Below are 24,376 nucleotides of genomic sequence, written 5' to 3'. Positions count from 1 at the left end.
TAGTGGATGTAAAGAATCTTAGCTACCAGTGTAAATCAGTGAATCATTTCTTCTTGAATAGTTCATTGATTCTCAGGAGATTCTGAGAAAATAACTTAAGGTCCTTAAGAAAAGTGCCTTTCAGTGGTTTCTTATCATTTGAGAGGTATTTGGATTGCCCGTATGCTAAGGATCATGCTTTGCAGATATATTTTCTCTTTTTATAAATTTTATGTCTTTGTTTGCTTATTTTGGTCGGTTATGAATGAACACACCCTAAGGTAAACTTACTCCCACTTGTTTTGCATGATTAATCACAGGCCATATGGAGGTCTTCTTTCTACTTAAGTACTTCTGGATATTCCAAATTGTGAATGCCTCGTATTCCTTTGCATTGCTTGTGTACAGAGCTAAGGCCAGTACTTCCCTTGCAGACTAATTGTACTTCCTTTAGGCTTTACAAAAATGTAGCTTTATATATAGATAGACATGATATAATCTGAAGTATATCAATAATTCAATTAAATCCTAAGGGTTCCTGCCCTGCGTGACTACTGGGGAGCATATAGTAGTTATTTGTTCCTAATAGATGAGAAGAGTGCCTGAAATGTTGCCTCTTTTTGATAAATTCATAACTTTGGCAGCTTTAATACAATTCATGAGTTACATAGAGAATTCTCGTTTGATACGACTTCCTGGTAGTCTCTCGGCTGACAGAAAGGCAGCAGACCTCTCCAGCCACACTAGAAGTCTGAATTTGCTAGATACCTGTGAGTCAAATACTGTGCCTTGTAAGCCTTAGCTTGAGACAATTCATCTTTAACTAGTAGGACACAGGGCATCAGTTGTTGTTTGAGGAGTAGTTCGATGGGTCACTCATGCCTGGCTCTTCTCTACTAAATAACGAGTGTGGAGAAATAATTGATTAGCTTCAGAGTAGCTCCTGGACAGGAAGGCTCTATGCCCTTCCCTGTGACAGATGTTAATTTCATCTATTGATATGGAATGAGCTGTTGTCACCCTGGGATGTAGATCCTTAGAATAATTAAGTAAAGCCAATAGCTTGAATAGGTCTTCAAAGAATAGAAGATGAGCTCTTGCATGATCTTTGCTTTTATTCAGTTCTTTGGGAGTGGACTGGTAGAGTAGATCTGAGCTGATACACTATGTTAAATAGAAGGACCGTATACCCACTTGTCCAGAACCCTCAGTTTATGGCTGTTGTCCTAGAATGCCTTTTGAGTGTTTGTTCAACAATAAAAACTACAGAGTTTCAAGTTAAAAATAAACAACAAGCAAAAGCAGAAAGAAAAATCTTCCTTAGGGAAGACGTTTTATCGTCTTTTGGCCAAAAATCCTTGTATATTTAAGGATAAAAGCAAAACTTACACCTAGAATTTATTGCATGGAAAGGGTCATCAGATTATTTATATAAATTGACCACGTCACTTTGAGTAACTTTTCTAAATGGAGTCTTACGCTAAAAACAAAAACAAACATAAACCTTACTTTGGTTAGAATATTATCCCCTGTGATCAAAAGTTTTTGTATAACTTAAAGATGAACAGACAAGGAACATTTAGAATTGGTTTCATTAACTAGTTAATTAGATCTCACTTTGAAGGTATCTGAAGTAGTTTTAAGTTCCCTTTCTCCAGCCAGTGTAAATCAAGATACTTTGATAGGTTTGTACATGTTTATTGTGTCAAACTGCAAACAATTTTACTTATTTTGGTAGTTCATACTACCTTTATTATTTCAAATAGGTAAACAGGAAAGGCCTGCCTTGAAGCTTCAGCACCCATGTCAACGATCACAAAGGCAAAATGCACTGACTTACATGCAGAAGGATAACATTATCAATAGTTTCAAGTTGTCCTTTATTATATTCTGTGTGCTGGAGAAAATAACATGGTTAGCCAAAAAGGAAAAAAAAAAAAAAGAGAGAGAGAGAAATTTCACACAAATGCTCTTAATTCCTTACAAAACTTGTTTTCTATTTAGAAAACAGGCAAATAAAACAGATAAAATTTTGGAAATTGTAGTGTCTCACAGTAACAATGTGTAGGCTATAACTCATATTTTCTTGGGATGTTCAGAGGCATAGACTGAATGAAGCAAATACATGTTATACCTATCACTCTTCACTTGGTTTCTGTTGATAAATATGTTGTTGAAGTAATGTTAAGAATTATAGGTCCAGAAATTATAATGTTGTAGGTTCTGACTCCTGAAGAATAATGCAAGTCCGTGGGTCTAAAGCCACTTGAAAAGGAACTTGATTTTGTATAATCTTTTCTGTTTAGATTTCCCCACGTGAAAAATTATAACTTTTATACTTCAATTACTTAATTATTTTTCTTTTATTTTGAAAATTACAAAATTACCATGTGTGATAGACTGAATAATGACCCTCAAAGATGTCCACACTCTAATCCCTAGAATTTGTGAATGTTAAGGCAAAAGGGACTTTGCAGATGTGATTAAGTTAAGGATTTTGAGACAGAGAAATTATCCTGGATTACCTGGGTGAGCCGAATCCCATCACATGAGGGCCTTAAAAGTGGTGAATCTTCCATGTTAGGTCAGACAGATGAGACTGAGAAGCAGGAGGGATTCTAACCATGAGAAGGACTCTATCCCCTGTTGCTGACTTTGAAGATGGAGGAAATGGACAAGACCCAAGAATGCTGGGGTCCAAATATGAGGGAAGCAGGGGGGAGTTAGAGGATAGTAGTGATAGGAGATGTGACAACAGAAACAGAAGGTTGGAGTGATGCAAGGAAGGGATCAGGAAGGAAGTAATACAGTCAAAGCTGAGAGCTCAGAGCTCAAAAAGGCAAGAAAAGTGATCTTCCTCCAGAACCTCAGAAGGAACCATGCCTTGACTTTAGCCCAGGGAAACTGATTTTGGACTTCTGATCTCCAGAACTGGAAGAGAGTAAATTTATGTTTTTAAGAGCTGCTAGGTTTGTGGTCGTTCGTTATAGCAGTAACTGGAAATTTAATATGCCACATTCATTGGAGAAAATGTGAGAAATTCACATATGCCCCCAAATGGATCATACTACCCAGGTTAAAAATATTTTAGTAAATATCAGATTTTTTTTCTGCAAGTGAATATACTCATCATCACTTCTATATGGTTTTTTTTACTCTTTTCTTTTATTACTATGTTTTTTTCTAGTTTGTTTTCCCCCCAACTTCATTGAAGTATAATTAACACATAACATTGTGTAAGTTTGAAGTATACAATATGATAATTTGAATCCTGTATATATTGCAAAATGATTACCACAATAAGATTACTTAGCATATCCATCACCTCACATAATTGCAATTTTTTTTAAATAATGAGAACATTTAAGATCTTTTGTAGCAACTTTCAAGGATATAATACATGATTGTTAACTCTAATTACCATGTTTTACATTGCATTCCCAGAATTTATTCATCTTCTACCTGGAAGTGTGTGCCTTTTGACCAACATCTCTCCATTTCAAACTACCCCACAGCTCTTGGCAACTACCACTCTGTTCTCTGTTTCTATTAAGTTCAGCTTTTTTGGATTCCACCTATGAGTGAAATCGTACAGTACTTGTCTTCCTCTGACTTATTTCGCTTAGCGTAACGCTCTCAAGAACCGTCCGTGTTGTTGCAAGTGGTAGGATTTCCTTCTTTTTTATGGCTGAAAAATATTCCTCTGTGTGTATGTGCATATATGCGTGTGTATCTATCCCATTTTCTTTATTCATTTTTCCACTGATGGGCACTTAGGTTGTTTCCATGTCTCGGCTATTATGAATAATGCTGCAAAGAACTTGGGAGTGCAGGTATCTCTTTGAGATTGTTATTTCATTTTCTTGGACGTCTCTTCCTAATCAATCTTTGTAGAGATAGGAGAAAAGAGAAAGTGGCCAAACTCACGCTTTTTACTCCATATTTATTGTAACTATCACAACCACATTGTTTTATTTTTCTTTTAATTAATTAATTTTGAGGTAAAATTAGTATGTAACATTATATGAGTTTCAGGTGTACAACATAATAATTAGATATTATCATTCATTACAAAGTGATCACCACAGTAAGTCTAGGTACCACTTGTCACCATACAATTGACCCTTTTTACCCATTTTATTTACCCTCCAATCCCTTCTCCTGTGATAATCTCCCACATCTGTTCTCTGTATTGATAAGTTTTGGTTGGTTGGTTGGTTGGATGCCACATGTAAGTGAAATCATATGGTATTGGTCTTTCTGACTTATTTCGCTTAGCTTGACACCCTCAAGGTCCATGCGTGTTGTTGCAAATGGCAAGATTTCCTTCTTTTTTGGCTGAGTAATAGTCCATTTTGTATACATTCCACATCTTTATCCATTCATCCATCCATGGACACTTAGGTTGTTTCCATATCTTGGCAATTTGATACTATACCTTTATATGTCAGTTTTTAAATATAAAATGTTCATTGCCTTTTCGGGTAATTTCTATCTGAAAGAAAGGCTTTTCAGATATTTATTTGACTTTAGAATTTAATGTTCAAGTTGTTAAAGTTATAGGTTAAGATATTCGTCTTAATTTTTCTAGTGCAACTTACACTTTTTTTTTACAGTCTAGCAGATTTTAACAGTTACACTTAAGAACCTTCGAAGAATTCTTAGTATCCTTTACAAACCCAATTATTTAGATACTTTCGAACATTTTCAATTGAATTGGTAAATTTAATATATTTGATTTTCTTTAAATATTGCAGTCAGCTGCTTGGTAAAGCTTTATATGTCTTTAATTCTTATACATCTAGTAAGTGAAACTCATGAATATGCAAATATGATAACGTTTAAGTTCCTAGAAGTTCCAGTGTTATACAGATAAGCCAAAATTAATTGCTTAATTATATGTATATAATATGTACAAAAATATCGATATTATAGTTTTGATTCTCAAACTTTTCTATATTTAATTTCAGATACTCCCATGTTTAAAAGATGTTTTTCACTTGTGAAATAATTATTTGATCCCACACAATTTGCGGAGTTCCGTTCTTATATAAATTTTGCCATTATCTTCCTGGCTTTATTAAGGTTGCATAAACCCCAGTGCTTTTTGCTGGGACAGAGATTGGATTTTTGTGGGCAATGTAGATCAGTTCTACAGAACTCTATTTCTGTCAGTGATTCTATAACTTCAAGAAGGGGAGGGAGGGTAATCATGTATCTTATATCCCTCGATTCAATTATATTTATAATATATTCAATATATTACTTCTGTGTGCTAAAAAGTCTCACATTCCTACCCAGAATGATCGTTTGATTGGATTTTGAATTTCTTTAGCACCTAAGATAGGTGAATCCCCTTTGTATCTACACTAAAGAACTTTGAACCTAATGGACCACTGCATTTTTATATTCTTCTTTCTCATAAGGCTACATAATTCTTACAGATATTAAATACGTGTAATTAACTGTTGGCAGACTCTCAGGGTTTTTCCTGACCATCTTCTAGTCACAACTGCTAAGATTGTTCTTTTAATTTAATATCTTCCTATGTAAATATCAGAAAGAATGCTTAGGACACCACTTTTTTTTTTTTTTAAAGATTTTATTTATTTGTTTATTTATTTAGAGAGTGTGTGCTGTGGCGGGGGGGGGGGGGGCAGAGGAAGAGGGAGAGAGAGAATCCCAAGCAGACTCCCTGATGAGTGTGGAGCCCAACCCTGAGATCATGACCTGAGCTGAAATCAGGAGTCAGATGCCTAACACTGAGGCACCAGGTGCCCCAGGACACTACTTTTTAATATTTGAATAGAACTGGTATATGGATTTATCACAATATGTTTCAGTTGTTCCCTTAGTCCTGGATATTTAAGAGTCAGTCAGTTTTTGTGTTTTTGTTTTAAACATCTTTATGCATATACTTTGGCAAATTTTTTCCACTTACATATGTAATATTTTTGTGAACTTGTCTGTTAATGTTCCTAAGATTAATATTGTTTTTTAATATTTTGATATCATTGGTACTATTAAGATTAATATTTAGATTATAGTTTTTATAGTGACTCCTTGCTTTTTTGAGTTGGAAAAGAAAATGCATAGGTTTTTGGGGTTTTTTTTCCTCTGTATTTAAAGAGAAAAATGAGATGAAGCAAGCGACAAGGTGCAGAATAAACTGTTATATTTAATAACCAACACTTAAATCCATTATTGGGATGACTGAGTATGAAATATATCTAGCAAATTCACAATGAACAAATAATGAAATTTAAAAAAAATTAACAATTCCCATTTTCCTGCTTTTTTTTTCAGTAAGCACTGGCCTGATAGTTTCTCTGTATAACCAAATTCATTTTCATCTTTTAAAAAGCAGTTTGAGAAATAGATGTTCCTATAAATATTCAAGAAAATTCATAGAATACTTTCTTAAAAGTAAAGTTTCACTCTACTTTGTTCTTATTCAGTTCTCGATAGTGTTCTTTAGAAACCTGAAATATAAAAAATGAATTTTTTTCAATATGTAAGTGTGAATGTCCTCTTTGATATGTCTGTTTTTTACCCATAGCCCTTTCTTTTGCAAAAGTAGCGTTTTCATTGCTTATTAAATACTGTAAGCTGTCTTTGTTCATTTAAAATATGTTTTGATTGAGAAGAATTTGATTTACACACAAAGTTTCAGAACATCTTTATTAGGTAAAGTCAATAAATTTGAGTAAATCACCTAAGAGCATAAACACCCTTTGGGCCATAATTTTGACTGTTTCTTTCTACCTCCCCTCCCCCCTGCACCCATTCTTTTATCCCAGGTATTTAGAACAGTGCATGGCACTGAATGATGGGAAATAATGATTTGTCCCATTGTTTACTGTTCAGTTCCCAGAAGCAGAGCTGTGTGGTCAATCTGTATGCAGATTAAGTGGGTTTTTTTTGTTATATCTGGGCTATTTGCTTTCTAGGAAGTGCTGTTTCTACCTTTGATCCATAATTATTATTCCAATCAATGTTTTTAAAAAGTGAATTAGAAGTGTCTTGGGACAAAAGAGGTATTTAGGGGAGAATGTTTGAGGCAGCACACAAACACAAAGCCGGGGATTTGAGTCTCTTCAGAGGAGTTGGTATTCTTCTCATCTAACTGGGCCAAGGATTTAAAGCCAGTGTAAGCCTTCCTTCCTGAAAACATTTTATGATAGAGCCTGAATAAATATTTGTTGAATTGAATTGAGTCTTTGGAACAGGAGTCTTTTGTGGCTGTTCGTGGATACTTAGTTGAAATATTATGAAAGACACTTCAGTGTTTTACTTGTCAGACCTCAGCCTACTTTACCTGTAGATTTTAAGAACATAATTATGGAAATAATAAAAAGCCTCACATATGAAATATAGCGTTAGGAGAGATGGTGGTGGAGAAGAACGGTGTCTTTGGGGGGAACATCAGGAAATGACAAACTCAACCAATGTTACCTGGAAGTCCCTTTGCTGTTGTTTTGCTTCCCACAGGCTTGTGAAGTGAATTTGAGAAATTCTGGTGGGCTGACAGGGAACGTTCAGTAGAGTGGCCCCCAGTGAGGAACTTTTTCATAATTAATAGTCTCTAGTTTGGCTGCTTTCGTGTGAGTCAGTAGGATTACAATTTAAAAACATTTACCTTTTCTTTGATTCCTGCCAATTCTTTTTTTTTTTTTTTTCAAAGATTTTATTCACTCATTCTACAAAGATAGAGACAGCCAGCGAGAGAGGGAACACAAGCAGGGGGAGTGGGAGAGGAAGAAGCAGGCTCATAGCGGAGGAGCCTGATGTGGGGCTCGATCCCATGACGCCGGGATCACGCTCTGAGCCGAAGGCAGACGCCTAACCGCTGTGCCACCCAGTCGCCCCTGTTTCCTGCCAATTCTTAACCTTAGTTACTTTAATTTTTTACTTTTTATGTTTCAATTACCATGTTTTCTATTTCTTAAATCATATTTCAGTTTTTTAATAATTTAAAATTGTGCTTCTTTTTAAAAATCATTTTATTCATACTTCCAATACTTCTTTATTGTATACTAGATGACAGGTGTTAAATTATGTTTATATCCTTCTATACTGCATGTTTGTTTGTGTTTCTTATCTTATTTTCCGGGATTTTTTTTTTTAAGTCTTTTCTTAATTCTTTTAATTTATTCCTCTTGATAATTCTAGCTCTTGACAACCCAGATTTACACCTCATATGTTTTAAATTTTCTGCCCTGCTGTTTTGGTTTTTTTTTTCCCCTTCATAATTTACTTTCTCATACAGTTTTAAACCTCTTAGGACATTCTTAAATGTCTGATAGATCCTCATGAGTTGATATTCTCCAGAGTCATAAACCCCGCTGGGTGGATATCATATTTGATTTTCTGAAACCCTACTGTTTTTTAACATAACATCCAGTCCTTGGATGAAGAATCTGTCACTCCCAAGCACATAACCACTGTATTTTGGACAATTGCATGCTGTAAGCCAGGAATTATGTATAACCTCTACAGTCTCTCCTGGGGAGGGCTTCCTCTAGACCTTGGTGCTAAACCAGGGGAGGCGATACCCCCATGTCATTCATTCATATGAGGTGGAACAGTAGTAATTTTGTAGCCTTTTTTTCTTTCTTTCTTTTTTTTTTAAATTTTAAACTGTTCTGCTTTCTAGGCTACTTATTCCAAGGATGGTCCCCACCTTTCCTGTTAAGAGTTTGCAAAGAACTAAGTAGCTGATGAGAACAGGAGTTATCTCAGTTTGCATTTGCACAGTGCAGTGTGTTTTCTCCACTGGCAAATAGCTGTTTAAAGTCATCAAGTGTACCTTTTATCCAGGCATTTGAAGAGTAGGCCTCTTGATTATATGAAACGAAACAAAACCAAACCCAAAAAAACCCCCCATCCCTCCTGTTTATTTTTAGATTATTGATGATAGCCGCCCCCCCCAATTCCTTGAGGTACAAGGACAGGGAAGACTGGAGTCCCTAGAGGGAAACTTTGTCAAATTTTAGGAATTGGGCCAAATTACAACTCTTGCTGGTGTAGTGTGACCCTTCTGCCTTTCCCCACCAAGAATTGTTCTCTGACTCCCGTGAACATGTGCGCTGTGGTCTTTTGGGGGTCCATCTCACACAGTCATTGTGGATGTCCACCTGAAAATCAGCTTTGGAAGTGACATCACTCATCTGACAGACCCAGAGTGCAATTAAACTGCCTTCCAAAAAAGTGACCATGTGTTTGTTCTCCACATATTATTGATTGATTGACCTTTTGTCCAAACTGATTTCCAACTAAAAATCTAAGTGTGGGTATTTTAGGCCAATGATTTTATACTAGGCGTAGTCAGGATTTAGATACTCTTTAGTGCCACCTCTTTAAATCAGGGATAATACCAAATTGCCTTCAGGTTTTATTAATTTTACCTTGGCCTTTGAATCTGTGAACAAGAGCCAATTGTGAGCTAATCTACTTGAATCCAGCATATAGCCCTGATCATTTAAGCTCTATCAGCCTGCCCTGTAAGGGACCACTGGCATAAACATCAGTAGGAATCAACTTCTGATAGGCTAGTTAAAATATTAATAGCAGTCATTATTGTGATGATGGTGATTATCTTTAATATAGCTAACATTTACCAGCCATTACTATACCAGTCTTTTAAAGGGCTTACCTAGACTAACGCATTTACCCAAGAGGTAGGTAACTACTTTTACCCTCATTTTACAGGATAGGAAATTGGGGCACAGAATGTCCAGGATTACATAGGCAGTGACAGAGTTGGGATTTAAATTTAGGCATCTAAGCTCCAAAGTTTATGTACTTAACTACCAGACTATATGTATAGAATGTCTTAAATATTTCTGGATGGATTAACAAATCTGAAAAAAATTAGCCACTTTCCCTTTAGCTTGTTTCTTTTTTATTTTTTTAAAGATTTTATTTATTTATTCGACAGAGATAGAGACAGCTAGCGAGAGAGGGAACACAAGCAGGGGGAGTGGGAGAGGAAGAAGCAGGCTCATAGCAGAAGAGCCTGATGTGGGGCTCGATCCCATAACGCCGGGATCACGCCCTGAGCCGAAGGCAGACGCTTAACCACTGTGCCACCCAGGCGCCCCCCCTTTAGCTTGTTTCTTAATCATTTGATAATTCTTTTGAACAAGCTAGATGCCTGTTTTAGAGAACACAAAGAAACTTCTTTTATAAATTGATACATTTTATTATTTGGAATTACAAGGAGCCTAGACTGGAGACTGACCCTGTTAATTAATTATTGCCATAAAGACAGGTACCTATAAAATTTTTATTATGTTGGTCAATGTTTCCAAGCTTATAATTGATTTAAAAGAAGCATTCATATTATATATGTGTGTATATAATTGTATTTGTAAGAAAAAATATATAAAACATGCGTATTTGTAAAAACATATAATTGTATGTGAGATATATATATGTATATTTTAAGTTTCTTGGTATCCTCATAAATAGTTTATCTTAAAGTCTACATTAAGACTAGTGCTGTACAATGTTAGACTTCCCTTCGATACTTTATTAGATTTTCATTTTCACTTTTTAATTATGAACTCTTTAAACCCATCACTCAGTAATTATCAAAATATGGCAATCCTTTTTCATTAATAATTAATTTTTTTGTTTCCCAGTCATTACCCCTTTAGCCTCTTCTCCCTGGATTGTTTTAAAGCTAAATATTAAGTTATTTTATTATTTAAAATTTTTTTTTTATTTTTTTAAAGATTTTATGTATTTATTTGACAGAGATAGAGATAGCCAGCGAGAGAGGGAACACAGGCAGGGGGAGTGGGAGAGGAAGAAGCAGGCTCCTAGCGGAGGAGCCTGATGCGGGGCTTGATCCCATAATGCCGGGATCACGCCCTGAGCCGAAGGCAGACGCCCAACGACTGAGCCACCCAGGCGCCCTTAAATATTAAGTTATTTTAATCCAATTCCTGGAGACTCTCCAGAATGAGTTTTGGAGAAAATCTGTTGGTATGGTAGCACTCTCTCTGAGGCTGGGTGCCTTGCATTTGTACGTGCTTGGCTTTGAAGGGGTCTTTACGTTTATATTTTATTGTCTGGTAGGACATATGGTTCTCTGTTCAACTGGCAGGAAAGGAAGACTGTATTCCAGGCATTTTACTGGTGCTTGCTACTGAGTAGTATCTTATGTGAGAGATGGCTGTCAGTAGAAATTGCTTGAAGGACATCCATCCCGCCATCTAGTCGATCTTTTAAAGTACATTCCTAAATCAGGTTATTTTCAAAAGTTGTGTGTCAAAAGGCATTGCATTAGTGAAATGTAGAATTACTTGTGATAATGCCATTAATCCATTTCTAGGTTTGTAAGACAGGATGATTCTATGAAACTCAGGTCTGGGGTAAGGACTGATACATGGTCATTATAATGTTCAGTATTCTTTATGAGGAACCTGTAGAAAAATGTCCTGTTAAATTTTAATTCCAAGAATACTTGTCTCCCTTCTGAGCCATTCCTATGCTTTTAATCTCACTGATAATGTGAAGTGTGAAATGAACATTTTTCCGTCTTGTGTTGACTGTCCTAAAGGTCAGGGCCAAATTTGGGGCCCAAAGAGCAGGTATGCAGGACATTATGGCATAAATTTTAAATGTTCCTACTTCCCCTTTATCCTCACCCATGTTTGTCTTTTTTGCTTTTTCAGTTAAGACAGAATATAAACAAATTAACTAAAGCCCTAATAGTGATTATCTCTGGCTTGGGATAAGACAGCTGATGTTATTTTCTTTTTATTTTTCTAAATTTCCTATAACATGTGTGATTATAAAAGTAATAAGGGAAAGATGTGAACACTTTTAAAAATTGAAACTAAATAATGAACCACTACTAAAAGAACTATGTTGGAAAGCCAGGGTCATGTGAGATTTGAAGGGCTCTGTGGGTACAGTTTTTATTTTGTCATTTTGAATTAGACTTATTTGAATTTACCAAGTAAAGCTTTATGAATCAGAGCTGTATGCTAAGTACTTTCTGAACAGTATCTCATTCCATCCTTGGAGCATCCCTGTAGGAGAGAAATTTCCAATCCCTCCTCTGTGGGCCAATTAAGAAAATGTAATGATCCAGTCTCAAAAAATATCTTTTAAAGGAAATAACAACTTCAGTTAAACAACTGTTAATTTGATGCTTTAGCGTTACTGTGTTGGCCTCACTTTTAGAAGGCACTGTATTCTTTTGATAAGCCATATTATTGATAAAAATAACTTTACCTATTTCTTCCGGTAGCATAATGTATTTTTAATGAGTTTCTTGCCATGAAAATGAATAAATCACATTTCCAGTGCACCTTGCTCCAAGTCATGCTTCGAGCCCCATACGCCATGAGGAGAGTGACAACATGACAATGGGTAAAGAGAACACTGGCTTATGAGTAGCAGACCCGGGTCATGGTTTTATATGGCTGTAAATCCAGTACTTAACTGTGTGCTAAGCTCTGTTCTAAGCACTGGGGATGGAAGCTCCAGCAGCTTTGGGATTCTCCATCTCCAGTTAGTCTCCTCACTTCTGCATTCTGAGCTTCCGTGTCTTTAAAACCTTGTATCGCCTAACAGGGGTAGCAATCCCTGCTGTTGCCACCACCAGGGGTTCTTTCAAGGATCCCAAGAAAAATGGCTTGAGGGGGTGTGTTTTGAAAAGGGCCCAGCAATGTTAATAGTTAGAACGCAGTACGATACAGGGAAATAGTTAACATTTTTGTGTTATTATGGGTCGGATGCAAATGTAAGTTGATTAAAGGATAAATGGGGAGTTGAAAACACATGGAATTAATGGACTTTTTATGCTTTACCTTTTAAACTGCTCTATAGTAGGGTTATTATGAAGATTTTTCTTTTTCTCTTTCCAAAGGGGTTTTTATTAACACTGGCTACTATGAACGCTATTGGAGTGGTTCAGAGGACAAGCCTGGGCTACTTGCTTTCTGAGTAATTTGGGGGCAGTTTGCTTAAGATCCTAATGGCCTTTCTGTAAGATGGGGAAAATAAGTGTGCATCATCATAATTATTTTCTAAGGTTAGCACGTGAGTTGATCACATCTGTAGAACACACAATGCTTTACACATGCTAGGCAGTCAGTCCATGCCAGCTCCGACAGACTCCTGTATAGCATTCATTATGAAGGTCATAATTTCAGGCCTGTATGGGCAAAATACTAAATGGTAAATTCTTATTTTACATAAACAACCTCTCTATGTTTAAGGGCGTATTATATAAAGAAATTGATTCTACAGTTTTCTGACAATTGAAAACTGGCAAATGATTTATATAATAGTAACTCTCATGAAGAGAGGTTTAAATTTTTTATTTACAAATATATCTAAATTCAGTGTTATGAAAATACTTTATTTGATGTAAACTGCATTCTACTGGTGTGTGCTTGTACTGATTCTTAGTGAATTGTAGATTGAATTAAAAATAGCAAGTGCTAACCTTGATATAAATATTTTCATATTTACATCACAAGTATGAGAATTTGCACTTTGAACATTTCATAAATATTAATCAATTAAACTTCAGAACACTCCAGTGATCAAGATATTGTAAATCAAGCTTCTGGATGAGTATTAAAATTTGCCAGCCCACAAAGATATTCTCTGTCTTCTGTCCTTTAAACTACCATCCAGATAAGAGCCTGTAATATTTATTCTTTAAAATGTATCTTTCTTTCTTTTTGTTTTAAAAGAAATATTTAAAAATGTCTGTGCTAAATAGCAAAGGAAGGCTTACACGGTTTGTAAACACAATTGATAATATCATTCGGACATTAGAGCCCACTTAATCAAATTCTCAGCCACCTCAGTTAAAAACAAAACCAACATCAACAGTCATAACAGTGACTTCTAGTTTTATCAGAATTATCAGTCTGGTCATTGAAGATATAATGCTATGGATGAACTGATAATGTGGTTCACCTTAAATTAAGAAATCTAATAGCCAAGTGAAGTGATGAAATGTGATATATTTTACACTTATACATCAGAAGCATCAGTATTTGAATAATATGGGATTCATTTATACAGTGTACATTTTGTAATGTACTTACTTGCCCCAGGCACACATAGACTGGCTGATATAAAATGAGGAGAAAAAGACCACGCCCCTCCCTGAGGAGCTCCCAGACCACTTCATGGCTTCCTTAGGCATATTAGCTAAAATGTAGTGAAATCTTTTGACTGTCTTAAAAAAAGAAGTAGCCTTTTTTGGCTAATTCAAGTTTAGGTTATATTAAATAATGTATATTATTGCATATTATTTATTATATATTATTAATTATATATTACATATATTAAATAAACGTTATACAGAGAGTCCCTGCATAACTGTTACACAGAGAGTCCCTGATTTTCTTCTCTTAATCTGCAAAACTATACATAGATATAGATCTGCAAAATCCAGAATTGGAATATTGGATATACTACTAACCTTGGAGATATAGTGAATAACAAAAAAACTTAATTTTTAAATTTGTGGAATTAAGAAACTAGGAGTTGTTTTAGGATAAATTCATTTCAGTTTTTAACTTGCTTTAAATTTAAAGGGATAACATATGACATACATTATATTTTCCTTTACGTTTTAAGAAACATAGGCAGCTCATAAGATTATTTTTGAGAAAGCATCTCAATATATAAGAAATACTACCTACCATTTCTTGAAAATTAGCATTCAAAATTTATCTTTTACCAAAAAGCATTGAGTACTGCTGAGGAGCTTACCAAATTATTTAAAAACTTTTGATTGTTTTCCGTAGCTTTGAATATTATGTCTAGCTTGAGTGATACAGCATATGTTTCATTCCTTAATATTTCTAAAATTGGGGAATAATTAATATTTAACATCAGTTTCATGTGTACAACAATTCAATATTTGTATATGAAATATTTGTATATAATGCAAAACAATGACCACAATAAGTCTAGTTACCATCCATCACTATACAAAGTTACAAAAAATGTTTTTTTCTTGTGATGAGAACTTTTAAGATTTACTCTCTTGGCATTTTCAAATATGTACCACAATATTATTGACTGTATTGACCATGCTGCATTATATCCCCATGCTTACTTATTCTATAACTGGAAGTTTGTACCTCTTTACTCCCTCTACCCATTTAACTCATTCCCCAGCCTCCCTGCCCCGTGGAAACTGCCATTAATGCTGTTCTCTATATCTATGAGTTCTGTTTTGTTTTCTTTGATTGTTTGCTTTGTTTTTTAGATTCCACATATAAATGGTATCTTATGGTATTTGTCTTTTTCTTATTTCACTTAGCATAAAACCCTCAGGGTCCATTCATGTTGTCACAAATGGCAAGATTTCATTATTTTTTTATGTCTGAGTAGCATTCCATTATATATATATATATATATATATATATATATATATAATTATATAATCTAATATATATAATCTAATATATATAATCTAATATAAATATATATATTATATATATCTACATCTTCTTTAATCATTCATTCATTGATGGATACTTAGATTGTTTCCATATCTTGACTAGTATAGATAATGCTGCATTGAACATGGAGGGGTACATCTTTTTTCAAATTAGTGTTTGGGTTTTAACACCCAGATAAATACCCAGAAGTGGAATTGCTGGACCACGTGGTAGTTCTATTTTTAATTTTTTGCGGAACCTTAGTACTCTCTTCCAGAGTGGCTGCACTAATTTACATTCCTACCTATAGTGCCTGGAAGGTCCCTTTTCTCCACATCCCTGCCAGCACTTGTTATCTTTTTGATAATAGCCATTCTAACAGGTGTGAGACATCTCTCATTATTGTTTTGATTTGCATTTACCTGATGATGAGTGATATTGAGCATCTTTTTATGTACCTGTTGTCCATCTGAATGTCTTCTTTGGAAAATTGTCTGCCCATTTTTTAATCAGGTTGTTTTTTTGCTATTCAGTTATATGAGTTTTTTAAAAATATATTTTGGATCTTAGCCCCTTACTACATTTATGATTTGCAAATATTTTCTTCCATTTCGTAGGCTGCCTTTTCATTTTATTGCTGGTTTCCTTTGCTGTGCAGAGGTTTTTAGTTTGATGTAGTTTCATTTGTTTATTTCTGCTTTTGTTGCCTTTGCTTTTGGAGTTAGAGCCGAAAAGTCACTGCCAAGATAGGTGTCAAGCAGCTCACTGCCTATATTTTCTTTTAGGAGTTTTACGGCTTCAGGTCTTATGTTCAAGTCTTTAAACTATTTTGAGTTAATTTTTATGTAAGATGTAAGATAGTAGTTTAGTTCTTTTGCATGTGGCTGTCCGGTTTTCCCAGCACCATTTGTTAAAGAGGCTGTCCTTTCCCCATTGTGTATTCTTGCCTTCTTTATTGTAAATTAATTAACCATGTATATGTGGGTTTATTTCTGGGCTCTCTATTCTATTTCATTGATCTATATTTCTGTTTTTATGCCAGTACCGTAGTGTTTTGATTATTGTAGCTTTGTAATATAGTTTGAAATCAGGGAGCCTGAGGTCCCTAGCTTTGTTCTTTCTCAAGATTGCCTTGGCTATGTGTAGTCTTGGCTATTGGCTTGGCTATTTTGTGGTTCCATACAAATTTTAGAATTGTTGTTCTGTTTCTTTGAAAAATGCCAATGGGATTTTGATAGGAATTGCATTGAGTGTATAGATTGTTTAGGGTAATATGGACATTTTAACAGTATTAATTCTTCCAATCTATGAGCATGGAGTATTTTCCCATTCTTTTGTGTCTTCTTCAGTTTCTTTCATCAGTGTCTTGTTTTCAGTGTACAGTCCTTTTATCTTCTTGGTTAAATTTTATTCTTTTTGATGCAATTGGACTGAATTCATTTATTAGTTCTAGCAGTCTTTAGGTTCACTATAATATAAAATCATGTAATCTGCAAATGTCAAATAGTGATGGTTTTACTTCTTCCTTTCCAATTTGGATGCTTTTTTTTTTTTTCTTTTTCTTGCCTAATTGATGTGGCTAGAACTGCTAATACTATGTTGAATAAAAGTGGTGAGAGTTGGTATCCCTGTCTTGTTCCTGCTCTTAGAGAAAAATCCTTCAGCTTTTCACCATTGAGTATGGCTTTAGCTGTGGGCTTTCATATATGGCCTTTACTATGTTGATATATGTTTCTTCTATACCTACTTTGTTGAGAATTTTTTTTCATAAATGGTTGTTGAATTTTGTCAAATGCTTTTTCAGCCATTGTTTCTTCAAATAAGTCTTCTGTCCCTTTCTCTCTTTAATGCTCTTCTTTCTCTTCTCCCTATAATGCAAATGTTATTCTGCCTGATGTTGTCCAGTAGGTCCCTTGGACTGTCTTCACTTTTAAAAATTATTTTTTTCTTTTTGCTGCTCTGGGTGAGTTTCACTGCTCTGTCTTCAAGCTCAGTGATCCTTTCTTCTGCTTGTCTGTTGTTTAACCTCTCTAGTGTATTTTTCAGTTCAGTTATTGTATTCTTTAGTCCCAGCCTCTTTCTGGGAGGTAGTGGTGAGCTATAGTGACATTAAAGGAGAGCATAAAGATGACAACCCAGCTTATGTTCCCTTAGAGCAGCTCAGTAGCTTCTAGATGTGTGACAAACCTGAAGTCTGCCCTTCAGGGTGAAACTGAAAGACCAGGGCTGGGGGATGGGGGCAGTGGTGGGGAGAGGGTGTGTTTCAGTCTGATGTCTGTGTAGTGCCCTGGGGGTGGTAGCCTACCCAGAACTTTCTCTTCAATGTTTCAGTCCCCTGAGGCCCACCAACTGAAGCCCCTGGCCACCAGATGATCAAGGGATGTCCTCTTTGTGTAGTGCATTGGTATCTGGCTTAGGAAGGCAGTGGGAGAGTGCTAGGCTAGGACATGCCTGCCAGCTTTTGTGGGTTTGTGGGAGAACACAGGACCAGGGTATCCTGCCACCTTTAGTGGGGTAATAGGAGAGCAAAAAGATGGTGCCCGCCATCACCTCCCATCTCCCGAGAGAGTCTCAATGGGCCCCTGCCCCCTGGCAGATGCTTTAAGATTAGCAAATGAATTACCTTCACATATAGTCTAGGTACTTTTCAAACTTATACTTTTGTGCTGGTCCCTGGGGTGAGTCTGCATGCAAGCTCTTTAAGAGAAGTATCTCCATTCCATATAATCCTTTGGGTCTTCTGATAGGAGCTCCTTTGGTTTTCAAAGCCAGATGTTTTGCAAGGCTCATGTCTCCATTGCAGGTCCCAAGGGTTGGGGTACCTTGTGGGGCATAAACCCCTTGCTCGTCGGGGAGAAGCTCTGGTTTTGTGACATCCTTCTCGATGCTGGGTTGTGGCACTGGGGGTGGTATTTTTGTCAAGACCATGTCTCTGCCTCTCCTACCCACCTTGAAGTGGCCCTTTTACTGTTTGTTATGAAGGAGCTGTTCAGCTAGTTTTCAGGTCTTTTTCAGAGGGAATTGTTCTATCCGTAGCTGTAGGTTTGGTGTGCCCATAGGTGGAGTTCAGGATCGTCCTATGCCTCCATCTTGGGTTGCTCCCCCATTTCTTTAATGTTTGAGCTCATCTCAAGAAGAGAAAGCATTATGAGTTTTCTGTTTTTATGTAAAATGCCCTCCAAATCAAACTTCACATGCAGATAATGTTTTGGGTATTGCAGAGGTCTTTTTTTTCCTGATAACTATGCATCACTATCTCTTTAGCAATAACTCAGCTTTTTTTGGATGACTTAATAGGCTTTTGGTGGGTCCTATTTTGCTTGATAGCTTACTACAGCTATCGTGCACTGAACAGTTAGTTAGCTGTCAAAATACTGTGAGATCATACGGAAGCAGTCAGTTTCTGCCAAGTTAGTAAGTCAGTCTTTCAGAACTCTAATTCTTAATCATATCTTCAGGAAAAAACAGAATAACCAGGCACCTACTAGATACACAGTACTTTATCTATTTTCTTTCCTTTTTTCTTTTTATCTTCATAAAAAATGCTCTGAGGTTGGAATTGTTCTCTCATTTTACAGATTAGGAAACTGTGACACAAAGAATTTAATAACAAGGCTGCATAGTTAGTAAATGGCAAAGGTCTGTTTGCTCCAAAACGCTTGTTTTCCCACTGGATCATAGTTCCACACTAGAAATCATTACAATGCAATGCACAGGGTTGCCTTAAGTATGGCATTTTTCATCTGGCCTTGGAAAACACCCCCCGTTTCAAAGTGAATTGGAAACGTTACAGCTTTTTGTGGTTTCGTCAGTATAGAGAATTAGTGGGGGCTTTGTAACACACCTTCCTCCCCAACACACTTCCTCTTTGTTTCTTCCGTAGGAGTGTTTGTTTTTAATTCCTTTCTTAAAGTATCAGTTTGAAACATAAAAATGTTATATAAGGCTTCCCTATGTTGAGAGTTTTAACTCTAAGGTTAAATGTGAGTTGCCTGTGTCACACTGTTTAGTACCAAATAGGCTTCAGCTTAGGAGGCACAATTTTAATATTTCTGAAATCGGATTATGTCTTATCTCTGTTTTGTAGAATTATGAAGAGTTCTTTCTTTGGTTAGCTGTGTGACCTTGGGTAAGTTACTCAGCCTCTCTGAGCCTTTTTCTTTTTAAACTTCTGGAAGTATCTCCTGATCTTCATGCTCTGCCTGCTTATTGAATAGATCTATTGAAACAGAGTAAGCTTTTCAGCTCTATAAACATTTAACGTATGGGCTAGTGATTCTCGGATTTGAGTGTTTATGAGAATCATCTGCTGATTTTGTGAGTGCTGAGTTCAGAGTCTGGGGATTCACTCCCAGTGATTCTATTTCTGTGGATTTGGGGATTTATAAACAGGCCATTATAAAAAGAAGTAGAAGTAGAAGAAGATTGTGCCAGTAAGCATATGAAATTTTATAATAAAAATGCACATAAAACATCTCTGAGAGACTAATTTTCACCTATTAAATCAATAAAGATAAAAACAGTAGTACTTGGTGTGGGGAAATGACTATTTTATGTTGTTGCTGTGAGTATAAATTTGGAATCACCTTTCTGGAGAATAGTCAGGGAATATGTATTAAAAGACATAGAAATATTTTTGTCCTTTGACTTCGCAATTCCAATTCTTTAATTTTTAAAAATGAAATCCCATGTGTACACAATCCTATATGTGGGAATATTCAAGTGTGTAGGAATATCCGGTGCATAGCTGTTTATGAAAGGAAACAAATTGTGGACAACTCAAAATCTCACAATAAGGAGTTAGGTAAATGAATTACGTTATATCCATATAATGAAGAATTATGCAGACCTTACAATGTGGATGTAGAACTATATTTTTATGTATTTGAAAGATGTTTGTGATAGTAGTTAAGTGAAAGGGGTTTATAAACATGTATAAAGTGACCCAATTAAAATTTTGTATATATTCATAGAAATCTAGAAAGGTTTTCTGATCATCTAAAGTGGTAAATGGTTTTCTTTGGCTGATGGGATTATAGATGTTATCAATTTTAATAAAATATGAAAAATTTACAAATTTTTATAATTGGAAAAATACAAGAAAATAGTTTTTTACTTTTAAAAGGAAAAGTATTTAGGGAACGTTTGTTATTGATAAATGTCATTATTTTCTCTCAGACTTTGTATCTGTAGCCCCTTTCATCCCCCCATTCTAGTTACTTGGTTTGTTTTCTTCTAAGGCTCTTACAAGAAGACTCATTTGCATGTTAGTTGAGGTTATAGAAGCCAAGAAGGTTCTTGCCCCTTCCCTGGTTTCTGTATCTTTAATACTCATGGTAAATTGGAATGTCTTTAAAGCTCAGCCTTTTTAGAGGATTTTGTGTAACTAAGGTCTAGTCACCGTAATATAATGAACTTTAACTTGCTTGCCACATTATCTTGTTCTGTATTGTTTGCCCAGCTTTATAACCATATCTGAGGATTTTGCTGATGGCAGGAGAAATAAATTCTCTCTTTTTATTTTCCTGATAGCTTACTGATTTTCAGGGAGAGAGAACCACTGATACCAACTTCCTCTCTTATTACTTAGGCAAATACTACTTGTAGGAGAGAGAAACAAACCTTAAGGTAGGCTAACAGTCTGGATGGGGAATGTTTGTGTGTGTGTGTGTGTGTGTGTGTGTGTGTGAGCATGTGTGTATGTTTGCACATGCATGTACAAGCTGTAATCCTGATGACTGGGAATGGCTAAAATAAAAAAGACAGGAAATAACAAGTGTTGTCGAGGATGTAGAGAAAAAGAAACTCTTGTGCACTGTTGGTGGAAATGCAAACTGGTGCTGCCACTGTGGAAAACAGTATGGAGGTTCCTCAAAAAGGCATTATTTACACTATCCAAGATATGAAGCAATTAAGTATTAATCCATAGATGAACGGAAAAAGATGTGGTATATATACATATAATGGAATATTATGCAGTTATATAAAGAATAAACTGGTAGTTGCCAGAGGGAAGAGGGCTGGGGGTGGGCAAAATGGCTGAAGGGGAGTGGGTGATACAGACTTCCAGTTATGAAATGAATAAGTCATGGGAATGAAAAGTACAGCATAGGAAATATAGTCAATGATATTGTAGTAGTGACGTATGGAGACAGATGGTAGCTACCCTTTTGGTGAGTATAGCATAACATATAGAGATGTTGAATCACTATGTTGTATACCCAAAACTAATTTAATATTGTGTGTCAACTATACTCAAATAAAAAAAATCACAATCTGATGACTGGGAAGCATTAAGGATAAATGAATTTACTGAACTTAAGAGTCAAGAAATCTGGGACACCTGGGTGGCTCAGTTAGTTAAGCGTCTGTCTTCGGCTCAGATCATGATCCTGGGGTCCTGGGATCGAGCCCCGTTTTCAGGCTCCCTGCTTTGCAGGGAGCCTGCTTCTCCCTCTCTCTCTCTGTCCTACTCTCTCTCTCTCCTACTTGTGCTCACTTTCTCTGTCAAATAAATAAAAAAAATATTAAAAAAAAAAAAGCCGTGAAGTCTGATTTAAGCTCTGGCTTACTGTATTAACTACATAGGAAAATTATTTAAATTCTTATAGGTTCTTTTTTCTCATCTATGACATAGAAGTAATTGTTCCCATATTACCTTACAGGGTTTGGGTCATGATTCAATCAGATAATACTCTGTCCTTCCTTCATTCATTTGTTCTCCAGGTATATATTGAGCACCTACTGTATACTAGGCATTATTCTAGGCACATGATCTATCAGTGCACAAGATGGAAAAAACCCCTACTTCCTTAGAAATTGCATTCTAGCAGGTAGAGATAAACAATGAAAAATAATCATAATAAATAGTAAATTATATAAAACATGGTTAGTGCTATGGATAAAAGTAAAAGATATGGGTAAGAAGAACTGAGAGTGCTATGGGTGGAACAGAGTAGGGTGGTGGATTGGGGAGCAGGTTGCAGTTTTTAATAGGGTGTCAGGGTGGACCTTCTCAACAGGTGACATTTGAATAAAGACTGAAACTAGAAGAAAGAGTAGCCATGTAGATATGTGGACATGTGGAAGAAGAATGTACTAGGCTGAGATGATTGCCAGGGCCGAAGTCCTGTGGTGTTTGAGGGACAGCAGTGAGACCACTTAGGCTGGAGTGGAGTGAGTGAGATGGGGGGAACTAGGTATGGTCAGATCGCAATGACTTGTGGGCTCTTTAAAGACTCTAGCTTTCCTTCGGAAGGAGACAGGAGCCATTACAAGTTTGGAGAGGAGATGTGATATGACCTGATTTAAGTTCTTGAAGGATCATTTCTGGCACAGGTATGGTGACTAGACTGTGGGAGTGAGAGTGGGAACAGAGGGCCTGGTTAGGAGCTTTTACAGGAATTCAGGTGAGAGGTGACGGTGGCTTGGGTAAAAGTGAGCGATCTGGGTACGGAGAGTCATCCAGGAATCGCATAGAAATGAAGATGTGTTTATTCTTTTTTTTTTAATTTATGTTTTAAAGGATTTTATTTATTTATTTGAGCGAGAGAGGTCACAAGCAAGGGGAGGGGTGAAGGGAGAAGGAGGTTCCCCACTGAGCAGGGAGCCTGATGTGGGGCTTGATCCCAGGACCCTGAGATCATGATCTGAGCCCAAGGCAGACGGTTAACTGACTGAGCCACCCAGGCGCCCCAGGTGTGTTTATTCATATAAACATGGTGTTGAGCTAAAGGGTATCCACTTCTCTTATTTTTCTTAAGGGCTTAGAAGTTAAATATATGTCGTTAATTAAATGTATACTTTTTAATATCAGATGTCTAGAAATTAAACGGGACCTCTTAGTTTTAGTTTACTTTTACTAAAGCTCTTTTGAAGAAATCGAAGTTTCAAGCTCAACAAAGATTCTGTTTGCACCTCCTCTGACAGTACATGTAGCATATGATCCAGGGGTGGTTCAGTATTGCCCTGGCTTATTTGAGAAATTGAGATGTCTCACACAGCACCACCCACTCTCTGTCCCCTCTCTGCTTTATAATCACCAAGTCTTGTCCATTGTGGTGTTGTTGTTGTTTTAAAAGATTTTATTTATTTATTTATTTATTTATTTATTTATTTAAGAGGGAGAGAGAGAGAGAGAGAGAGCATGAACACAGAGGAAGAGGGAGAAGCAGACCCCCTGCTGAGCAGAGAGCCCGACACGGGACTCGATCCCAGGATCCTGAGATCATGATATGAGCCAAAGGCATATGCTTAACTGACTGAGCCACCCAGGTGTCCAGTCCATTGTGTTTTTGAGTGATATCTCAAATCTGATTACTTCTTTCCATCTCCACTGTTAACCCCACGGTCCTAGACATCATCAGTTTTGCTTGTATTAAAAGTATCCTCTTCCAGTCTCTACTTAGCAAACAGAATTTTCTACAGATGCACGTGTCATCAAATCACACCCCTGTGTGAAAACCTTCAGTGACTTCTGAGGATTATTTTCCACAGGCCCCTGTCCATTCTTTACCTTACTCTGCCCTGTGTACATCAGGAGATACAGACCACATCACCAGACATCCTTGGGCTTCTAGCTTTGCATTGAAGATGTTATACTTCTTTCTGCACCTAGGATGAAGTCCACTATCTATGACATGGACAATAATCTGCAAAGTAGGCCCTGCGGGTCTGACCGATCCACCCAAGAGATGCAGCTTGCCTCTTTTCCCATCTCCAGCTCCGACAGTTCCCTTTCAGTTCCTATCTCCTTGAGTTGGTACTTCTCATTCCTTCTGACTGGACCACTTTTCCTCTACCTCCCTTCCCCTTCACTTGTCTCACCCTTGCCCATCCCGAATGTCTGAGCTTTAATGTTGTTTCCTCAGAGAAACCTTACGTGGTTATACACTCTGTTTCTCACTAAATGTTTCCTTTGTAGCAGGTGGCATGACTCTACATAAATATTCATATCACTATTTGCA

At 36.4% G+C, this 24,376-nt stretch overlaps 1 protein-coding gene across 2 annotated transcripts in view; it reads left to right on the top strand.

Moving 5' to 3' along the window:
* Positions 1-24,376, top strand: part of PRKD1 (protein kinase D1) — a 311,194-nt gene that overhangs the window by 10,777 nt on the left and 276,041 nt on the right. The window contains exon 1 of one of the 2 annotated variants that reach the window (XM_057306366.1): positions 15,531-19,539. The exons of the other annotated variant lie outside the window; for it this stretch is intronic. The gene's annotated coding sequence lies outside the window, so the exon portion shown is untranslated. Of the gene's footprint in view, positions 1-15,530; positions 19,540-24,376 lie in introns of those variants that run through there. 2 annotated transcript variants of the gene reach the window in all.

The sequence above is a fragment of the Ursus arctos genome, unplaced genomic scaffold, assembly GCF_023065955.2.
Source record: "Ursus arctos isolate Adak ecotype North America unplaced genomic scaffold, UrsArc2.0 scaffold_37, whole genome shotgun sequence".
NCBI lineage: Eukaryota > Metazoa > Chordata > Mammalia > Carnivora > Ursidae > Ursus > Ursus arctos.
The sequence above is the reverse complement of the archived record's forward strand: the minus strand, read 5'-3'. Positions and strand labels throughout refer to the sequence as shown.